Here is an 11102-nt window from a genome sequence, read left to right on the forward strand (position 1 = left end):
TTTTAGGGGTCCATTATGAGTTTAAATTGAGTTGGAAATTAGATCCCTCAGTTTACTGAGTTAAGTTAAGTTAAAATAGTTCTAAATTGTTTTTGGAACTAATAGAGGAATAACAGTCAGTTGGTGCACTAATGCATCCACTAGTGCTACTCCAGTTAACTGAATATTTCCTCATGAGAAACTCATGCATGTTAGTTCAGAGAAAGACCTAGTTGAGACTAGAGTGCAGGGACATTGCACTATCAATTGTATTATTTACTAAGTTGTATGGATCATGCATGCAAACAGGAACTGGACCTAGTTTGGATTGCATAGTTTTGGAAGCACTAGATTCCCATTAATATGGGCTATTCAACCATAGGAATCGCGCAAGGAAATAGGGGCTTGGAGAGAAACAGAAGAGGATATAGATTGGTTGAGCTTGCTTATGAGCAGGGAGATTGATCATACTAAGTGTTGGGATTGTTCTTGTGAGAACAAGCATTGTATTATCATCTTGGATTTTTTATTTAATGCAATACATATAGTGGGGATTTTTATCTGAGGCTTTCCCTGAATACTTATTGTGTTATGTGCCATTGATTTGTCTTCCTCTTGCTATTATTATTGTCATCGATCTATTGGTTTCTACTGGTTTAAAGTAGAAGTAGATTCTTGTCCCGTGCATTAGTAAATTGCATGAGATTGTGAATCTACAAGACTTTCTACATGGTGTCAGAGCTGAGAATAGTGTACTAGAGGAGATTTTGAAGTTTTGAGTTTAGGGTTACAAGTGAAATTCAAATTTTCAATACATACTTTAGGATCGAAAGATGGTGTTCTATGGTTTGCGGCTCAAGTATGCCTTAGATGGAAACTCGAATTATATAGCTTGGAAGGACAGGAAGGAGGTCGTGTTGGAAGACAATGACTTGAAGGAATTCATTAATTAGGAAATTCCTAAGCCACCAACGTCAGATGCTCAAAATCTAGCCAAATGGAAGAAATGTGTGGCGAGGTAGATAATCCTTGAGGGAGTTCGAGACCACATTGTGTCGAGTCTTCATGGGAAGGAAACTCCACATTCTCTATGGAAAGAATTGAAGGACCTTTTCTAGAATAGCAATGACCATAAGAAGTTGGCACTGAAAGATAAACTTTGAAAAAACAAGATGGAGATGAGTGACTCAATTCCAAACTACTTGACCAAGTTCACTCATTGTCGGGATGAGCTTGGAAGTGTTGGAATCATTGTTGTCAAGGATGATATGGTGAGCCTATCTCTTCTAGGACTTCCCAAGAGTTTGCATAGTTATCAGGACTCTATCAATGGGAGAGAGAAGCTACCAGATTGGGAACGATTGTGGTCGGATTTGGTACAAGAGGATTTTCAATGGAACACTAGAGATGGGACCTCTTCCAAGGAAGTGGAAGAGGATTTTGCCTTAGCGAGTAAGAAAAATAAGGCCAAGGGAAATAAGTCCCAAGGCGAGGAGAGTGGAAAGAAGATGGACTTAATGAAAGTTGAATGTTTTCATTGTCACGAGCATGAGCAGTATGCCAAGAACTGCCCACAGAAGAAAGCAAGCAAAAGGAGCCAACAGTAGCGGCAACAGGTGAATCTCTAGCTTCACAATTCGAACTTGATTACACTCTCATTGCATGCATGGCCAACATTGTCATGGGAGGCATTTGGTATCTTGACAATGGTGCCTCATTCCATATGACAGGGAATAGAGATCTCTTTAGTGATTTTGAGGAGAAAGACCTCAACCAGAGCATAGAGTTTGGAGATGACAAGAGGTATAGAGCTACCAGGATCAATATGGTTACCTTTCAGAGGAAGTCTGGCTCCTCTCTCAGGATCACAGATGTGATGTATGTTCCAGGATTAAAGAAGAACCGTGTTTCAGTCACGGTATTGGAAAACCGTGGCTATGATGTGGTTTTTAGTAAGGGAAAGGTTTTCCTTAGACACATCACCATGAGACAGATTAAAAAGATCAGTTCATGGGTCAAGAACCTGTATGCTCTTGATATTAAAGATGCATGCAAAGCCTTGAGGATCAAGGAAAAGCTTAGAGACTTGGTGGTCGAGAGGGAGAGTAAATTACCTCTCAACATGTAGACCTGGAAGAAGCCTCAGAAGCAACTTTAGGAAGTTGTGGAGCAACCACAACTAGAGAAGATGAGAGGAGACTGAGTGGAGACATCCACTCATGCAGAGACCTCCAATAGGGGGAAATTTCGAGTCAGGTGGGTAGAGGGATCACATGCAGCCATACCTCCAGGTGTGAGGTGGGGCGATGTGAAGTGATAGTCCCAAGAGGGCTGAAATTGGGCAGGGTCCATTGAGAGGTTTTATCTCATGGATCGTACCTTGCTATGGGAGCCCAAAGTACATAGTAGCAGGAGGAACCAGTGGGACTTATGCAGTCAGAGGCAAAGGCTAGAGCAGTCAGATACTGAAGAGCATAGAGAAGGGTTGACAATAGTACAGAAAGGAAAATTCAACAGAAGCGCAGAGTTTTCAGTCGACAAAGGTAATAACAGTCAGAGACTTTGATCACAGATGCATCATATTGATTCAGGTTGGATGCTTTTTTTTTGTTTTTGGAGTTGTTGTAGCAACAACACTAGAGAGAAGTTTTGCATGCAGAACATTCCAAAGGTTTAGGATCGGGATCGAGTTGAATGCCTTTCTTGTTGAGAGGGAGTGTTGAAAATAATAAGAAGAAATGTTAAAAATAGAATCCAAAAATTCCAATTTAATTTTTCCTTGAATTAAATTGTGAATTAAAATCAAATTCTATTCTCATAGCAACTTGTAAATAGTTAATTAAGTTTAATTAACTTAATTAGCTTATGAATTTTGAGTTGGAAGTCTTTCTGTAGTCATGTATATGTTCTCCCTAAGTTTTAGGGGTCCAATATGAGTTTAAATTGAGTTGGAAATTAGATCACTCATTTTACTGAGTTAAGTTCAGTTAAATTAGTTCTAAATTGTTTTTGGAACTAATAGAGGACTAACAGTCAGTTGGTGCACTAATGCATCCACTAGTGCTACTCTAGTTAACTAAAGATTTCCTCATGAGAAACTCATGCATGTCAATTCAGAGAAAGACCCAGTTGAGACTAGAGTGCAGGGACAGTGTACTATCAGTTGTATGATTTACTGAGTTGTATAGATCATGCATGCAATCAGGAACTGGACCTAGTTTGGATCATACGGTTTTTGAAGAAATGGATTCCCATTAATATGGGTTATTTAGCCATAGGAATTTCACAAGGAAATAGGGGTTGGAGAGAAGCAAAAGAGGTTATAGATTGGCTTGAGCTTGCTTGTGAGTAGGGAGATTGATCATACTGAGCGCTGGAATTTTTCTTGTGAGAACAAGCATTGTATTATCATCTTGGATTCCTGATTTAATGCAATACTGATAGTGGGGGTTTTCAGCTACGGCTTTCCCCATATACTTATTGTGTTTTGTGCCATTGATTTGTCTTCCTCTTGCTATTATTAATTTCATCGATCTATTGGCTTCTGCTAGTTGAAAATAGAAGTAGATTCTTGTCGTGTGCTTTAGTAAATTGCATGAGCTTGTGAATCTATAGGATTTTCTACAGATATAACCATAAATACAAAGATGCAATAGAAATAACACTTCATTTCATTAATATCAAATACTGAAGTATGCTTACAAACAGAATGGAAATAAGACTAGCTCAGGCGATGGTAGCTTATCTCTGAGAAGAGATGTGGCGGCTATATGCCTCTGAACTGTGTTACAATGAGGCTCAAAGTCTTATTTATTATTGAGAAACAATGGAAAACCCTAAACATCCAAAAACCTAACCCTAGGAGATGAAGCGCCAAAACTATGGGCCTCGTTTAGATAAATTGGTACATCAACTTCCCGGGGTCGAAACTTTGGCATACGATCTTTGTTTGATGCGCACAATACCTCGTTAGAAATATCTATTTGAGTGATACAAGTTTTGAGTGACCAACATCACTTGATGACCCATGTTGGCCCCAGTTTACCCAAAAGACATCGTTTAGGGCATTAAAACCACTCCAGAAGTTTAGGACTTGAAAAAATGCCAAAAATAGTAAATTGTGCTACAATTAAGGAAACTGAAAAACTGAAAGAGACAGTGGTGGGGGTCTAGGTGGAACAGGTGGGTGGCCACCAACATCCACTTGGATATGTCCTCCCCCCTTAGGAAGAAATGGTCCCCATTGCATTAAGTTCCTCCATGAGATGGGGAAACTTTTGTTGAACTTGATCCCTAGCAAGCACTTGCCTTGGTGTAGGAGTTAGCTAGCTTTGAAAGTCCGATATAGTTGGATCTTCTGCTGGTGAGTGTTCTTGACCTGTGTGTCCATAATCCGATCAGTTGTCACATGTTCCATGCAGTCTAGGTTTAACTCTGTTGGTGTGAGTTGGTCTCCAATGTCTAATGTGTCCAGTAATGGTGGGAAGTATGGTCAAAGGTGGTCCACATTGAACACTGGGTGCAGGGCAAGGAATGGGGGGATGTTGAGCTCAAAAGCATTGTCTCCCACAACCTTCGTCATGGTGTAAGGACCATATTAGAGTGGTATGATCTTCTGATGGGCTCTGATAAGGCATTCTTTCTGAAAATGCAACCAAACTTTGTCACCCACCTGAAACTTGTGTGGCACCTGATGTTGATCATGTTGTTGATTGTATTTGGCATTTGACTTCTCCAATAAGTCATGAACCTGCTGGAGGATGTGTTGGATGCGTTCAATAAATCTAGTCACTTTATCAGCCTCGAACAATACATGTGTGGATTATGTCTGTGTAGTCACATGAGACACGACAACATCAATCAGACACAATGGTTGAAATCCTAGACCCACTTGAAAGGGACTGTGACTAGTCTAGCTATGGAAAGTTGTATTATAATTGTGTTGCACATAGGGAAGACTCTCATCCTAGGTTCGTGGATGCTTGGAGTTGTACATGCAGAGTATGTGCATTATCATCCTATTGACGACCTTCATCTAGCCATCAGTCTGGGGATGGAAGGCAGTTGACTTGGTGAGTTTGGTGTCCAATTAGTGTCCAGAGGCTTGACCGAAATGTTCTCAGGAACCTACTATCATGATCTGATATAGTGGTATGCGGGATCCCAAAATATACCCATACTCATTCAAAGAAGAGTTTGGCAGTCTCCTCTACTGTGATACTCTTCTTGCAGGTCGCCAATATAGCCATCTTAGAAAATCTGTCCACGATCACAATTACACAGTCATTACCATGCTTGGTAGCAGGGATGCCCAACATATAGTCCATGGAGATGGACTCCCACTGCTGGCCGAGAGTAGGCAAAGGAGTGTACAAGCCTTGCTTCTTAACGGTTGTCTTAGTGATGGCATAGGCAGTGCATTATCTGATATATTTTCCAACATCCAGTTGGAGTTTGGGCCAATAAAAGTACTTTTGTAGTACAACCACAATTTTCTCCACACCAAAGTGTGCTGTGACCCGACTGTAGTGCGCTTCCAAAATTATCTTGCCACACTTTCTTGAAGGAACACAAAGGTTGCCCATGTAGTATAATAATGTTTCCTCGGGGTGGAAATCATTAACTTGCTTTCCATTGACTAGCATATGGTATGTGGAGGCAAATTCTGGATAATTTTTGTATAGTTGTGGCCATCCAGAGATATCGTGGACATAAGAGTTGAGAACAATTGTCAGTGTTGCAACTGGGGGTTGGTTGAGGCAATCCGCAACACTATTGGTGTTGACCTTTTTGTATTTAATGTTCAAGTGGAATTGTTGAAATTATGTAGACCACTTTGATGGCGATCATTCTACAACTTCCCTTGTGTCTGTATAAATTGAAGAGGTCGGTGATCGGTGTGGATGACCATCTCCTTCCCTAGAATTTAATGCTTCCATTGTCGGCAAGCCTGCACGATGGAATACATCTCTTTATCATGGGTGGGGCACTTTTGAATTGTATTGGAAAGTGTCTCACTATGATAGGCCACTGGATGCCTGTGCTTGGTGAGGATTGCACCAATAACATAATCTGAGGCATTTGTCTCAATTTCAAATGGTTGTTGCAGGTCTGGTAGTGTGAGTATCGGTGTAGATCATGGTCAGTGCTTCAACTCAACGAATGCCTTCTGTTGGGACTCGGACTAGGAAACTTTGCTTTCGCCATGCCATTAGTAATATAACTCAAAGGCCAAGTGATATCGAAGAATCCCAACATGAACCTCCATGAAACAATTGCAAGGCCCAAAAATTTGTGAAGCTCAGTTAGTTGTCAGGGGTAGCCAATCCCGAATGAATTGGATCTTAGTCGGATCCACATGCACGCCAAGCTCATCTATGATGTAACCCAAATATTGGACCTGACTCATGCGAAAGGTGCATTTATCCAAGTTGGCACACAATTTGTGATGTCGAAGGGTTTGAAGGACAGAAAAAATGTGTTGCAAGAGTTCTTCCCAACTTTTGTTGAAGATGAGGATGTCATTCAGATAAACAACCACGAATGAGTTGGTGAAGGGTCGTAAGATGTCATCCATTCACCTCAAAAGTAGCAGGGGCATTTGTCAACCTGAGGGGCATAACCAACCATTCAAAAATGCATTCATTGGATTTGAAGGCAATCTTCCATACATCTGTGGGCTCTATTGGAACTTGGTGATAGCCAGACTTCAAATTGATCTTGCTGAAATACTTGGCCCCCTTGAGTTGGTCCAGAAGGCCATCAATCCGTAGGATTGGTTACCTATTCCTGATAGTGATTGTGTTTAGTGCCCGATAATCAATGTAGACCCTCCAAGTCCCATAATTCTTTTGTACGAGTACAATTGGGCTCCCACAAGCTGAGGAACTTGGTCGGATGTGCCCTTTTTATAACAACTCCTAGATTTTTTGCTTGATCTCTTCATTTTCCATAATTGAGAGGTGATATATCATCCAGTTGGGTAGAGGTGCTACAGGAGTTAAATCAATTAAACTCTTAACTTGATAATGTAAGGGTACCCTTGTGGTTGCAGAGAAGATGTCCTTGTATTCTTCCATGATGGTATCCACCGGCTTCTGCTACGTGGAGAAACCCTTCCTAGGGGCCATGGCTGTGGCTACAATGTTCCCCTTACTTTGAGAGTGAATCGGAAAGAACACAAATTTCCTAGTCTAGGAGATGATCTTACTGCATTGTTTAGCAGAGATCAAAGAGATGACAGTAGGTGTGGCTATCTACGGTATCTTGTGTAACTTACTACCCAAAGAAATAATATCAGAGCAGGGTCTAGACTCATATACAACATGTCGCTTCCACAAGTATGGTTGTCCTAATAATACATCACAAACTTCAAAAGGAGAAGCATCACACAATACCTCATATGTGAAGGGATTGATGTTGTAGGTGTTGGGCACGGGATCCCCCAAGGGAAGTTTTGGGGCTTAGAGCCTAGTTTTTGGTCAATTTTGTAATTCCAATGTAAAGACTCTGCATTTTGTGGGTGCGGAGCGCGTAGTTTGTTAAAGAGTCATAGGGTTGTCTGCCCTTATTTTTGTTATTGTAATGTTGGTTGTAGAAGATCTACCCATGGTCCGCGGACCATGGGATTGTATAAATAGAGCAAGGCTCTAAGTAGCTAAGCATATAGAGAATCTAATGGAAGATGAAGAACATATGATGTATGCGAGATAGATCTGAAGTGTAAAGTCTAGTTTTGGGTCATAGAGTAGGAAGAGGCTCTATAGTTGAGTGCGCAGAGGCCTAATAGTCCGCAGCTGAGTGTGCGGATCCCTACAGCTAAGTGCGTAGGGCGAGTCGAGTTTGTAAACAGTTGCAAGTATTAATAAAGAAAAGTTTCTACCATTTCTGTGTATTTATTTCCTGTTTATGCATCTATTATCTTGGGTATAAATTTCACTTCTAATTCTTATATGATGAGTGAATGTGTATAATTTTATTAATTAAGTGAACGCAAGTAGGAAGATCTGTTTACGTGAAGATAAATAAGATCTGTCACTAAGATAAGTAAGATACTTATTCTAGTTTGGGAAATAGCGCAATTTGCTGCCGTAGCAGTGCGAAAGGACTTAAGCCCCTGGTTACGACGACGCGAAAGTCGATTATAACAAATCGCGAAAGTATTAAAGGGTAGAACATTGCACAAAGTGACCTGCGCAAAGGCAGGTCTAGTCGGACTAAACCGACATCACAAACATCTCAAGGGTGCGGAAACTTCGTTCCAACATCCCCCCATACTGCTTCGGGTCAGACTTCAGTCTGCGCTCAACGGGCTGATGCCGAAAGGGTCAGTTGTGTAGGGATTTGTTTGGCTAAATAACTCCGAACCTGAGTTAGGCCCCATAAGCCAACAAATGGTTCCGTTGCTGGGACCAAAATCTGCATAAGAGATGTGTGATGTCGTATCATTGGAATCCAACTAAGAAATACATTGAAGGCTGGTTGGACAGAATAATTCACGAGTTTGTGGTGCAGGAGAACAAAAACCTGTGACTGTGAAAAGAAGAATGGCTAGACAGCTACCTGTATACAGAGATCCACGAAATCTTTTTCTACTGAGCTATACGAATGCATCATGAAGCTAGCAGATAGCCAAGGAAGGTGGAAACTTGACGATCCTATTGTGTGGACCCCAGAGCTAGTGCAAAGGTTGGAAGCATCGGAGGATAATATCACATGCGTCGTTGATCATTGGCTCAATCAGATTATAGGAGGATTCGTTACTAAGTTCGTGGATGACACCTAAGTTAGCTATAGCGAGGCAGAGCGACACTTTCTCAAAGGACCGCAAGGTAAGTATGTAAAGTCTTTGAATACTTGGATTAAAATGCTATCGTGCGAAAAGTGGGTCATGCAGTTACCTTGATGTTCGGGCTACGCAAAGCGGAAAGGTTTACAGGAACGAAGGAAATAAGGATCCAGAAAATAGCCCCTTGATTTCACCTTCACGAGGGGACGAGGAAGAGCTCGCGAAGGTCTATCCACGAAGTGCTATTCAACTGATAAGACAAAGAATTCTGTGAATACCACCTCCACCCACACCACCACCAGCTTCACCGCCATCACCTCCATATTCACTTGTACCAACTCCGCCACCACTGCGATTCAATATGGCCAGCACAGTGAAGTTGCCTGTGTTCAAAGGTTTGGGAAATGAGGATTCGGACCAATTCTGGTTCGTTGTAAGGGATGTATGCGAAGCACAAGGTGTTAAAGATGACCATATAAAGAAAGCAACACTGGTTAGCACCTTGCAGGATCGCGCGCTGACCTGGTATATTAAGTATTCCAACAATAACCCGAATGCGAGGGTCACGGATATTCAAACATCGCTAAATAGATAATTTAGCGGGCCTAAGTTTGAAGCACAGTCGATCATTGGATTTAAAGAGATTATGATGCTACCAAGTGAGACTCCTTGCGAGCTAGATCAAAGGCTAAAATGTACGATTCACGAAGCCAATATGAATCTGACGGATGGACAACATCACGAGGGGTTTGCAGCTCCGCTACTACCACATTTAAGGAGTGCGTTGTCACAACAGAAGATAACAACTCAGGCAAAGGCTTTGGAGATTGCCATGAGGCTTCATGAGACCCCGATGCAGGATCCTAACCTAGGAGTTCAGCAGATCCACGCGCAGCTGAAGAATCTGTGCCTTGAGATGTAGAGTCTAAAACAGGATAGGACGGTTCGGTCAGAAGTGCACAAAGAAGTATGGTGTGTAAAATACAAGGGTTAGGGTCATGACAAAGACCACTGCCTGGTTTTTATGAATTACCTCACAGGAGGAGGATTGATTCCTTTAAGGTCGGAATCTCAAGTAGGACCTAGTGCGGCCCCTGCTTTGTGGTGCACGATCTATCAAATAGCTGGAAAACATGCCATGGACAATTGTCACTTGTTACAGAAGTATACACAAACTTTGCAACAGTTGTTCTGCAACTTTTGTAGGTCGATGGGACACGACGAGTGCACTTGCAGAAGCTATGAGTTGATGATGGATAGAACTCCCACCTAGAAAGTTCAGGTCAAAATGCGACCCCTTGACCAGAATGCAGGAATGGTGTGAATAGGATTTCAAGGGCACAGACAAGGCCAAGGTGGAGGAGGACCTGGTAGAGGTTGTGGACAGTTGATTTGCTACAATTACGGAGGGCCAGGACACTATGACCATGATTGCACGAATCCAAGGCACCCATCATGCAAATACTGCACGTTGTTTAATCATGAGACAGAAGATTATCCTACGCTGATAGCTAGGATACGTGACAAAGGAGCGTTATCGCCTCCTCTGAATCAGAACCTACAGATAATGAGGTTTGAGCCGCGCAAGGAAGACTCGAATGTAAACATTGTGCTTCGAAGTGGAATTGCGATGGGAGATGACAAAGGAAAACAGCCAGAAGATAGTACTTGGGTTCATAAAGCTCTAGCGAAGGAAGCTGAGTTTGATTTGGAGCGCACTCGGGAAACCTTCATGGAAGCTAAGAAGAGCTTCGTTGATGCCTCCACTTCAGGAAGCAAAGATAAACCGAAGCTAGAAATGGACCCATCCATGCTGACAACATTCCTTGAAACATGTATGAAGTTACTGCGCGACAGTAAGGCTGTGAAAGGGTTACAAGAACTCATCAACATATGTGTTGGGATCGAGCGTAGTCCAGAATATCGAAAAACATAAAATAAGGATGGGATGAGAAATGAGACTAACCGCGTAGATCAGAGAATATGAGATGGATCAAGTCATTTTGGATTTGGGATCAGATGTGAATGTTCTACCGAAACAGACATGGGAGCGAATGGGGAGACCTACGCTGCAATGGTTTCCAATTCAACTAAGGATGGCGAACCAGCAGAAAATAATATCCATGGGGCGACTGCAGGATAACTATGGATATTAAGGGAGCAAGCACACTAGCGGATTTCGAAGTGATAGAGATTATTGATGACAACAATCCCTACCACGCACTCTTAGGAATTGACTGGGCTATTGACATGAACAGGGTAATCAATCTGAAGAAGCGAAAAATGATTTTTGAGAAGAATTCATTGTGTGTAATTGTACCCCTGGACCCTGCTG

This window comes from Pinus tabuliformis, chromosome X (genome assembly GCF_031772625.1).
Source record: "Pinus tabuliformis cultivar Carrire ecotype Pingquan chromosome X, CPIR1, whole genome shotgun sequence".
NCBI lineage: Eukaryota > Viridiplantae > Streptophyta > Pinopsida > Pinales > Pinaceae > Pinus > Pinus tabuliformis.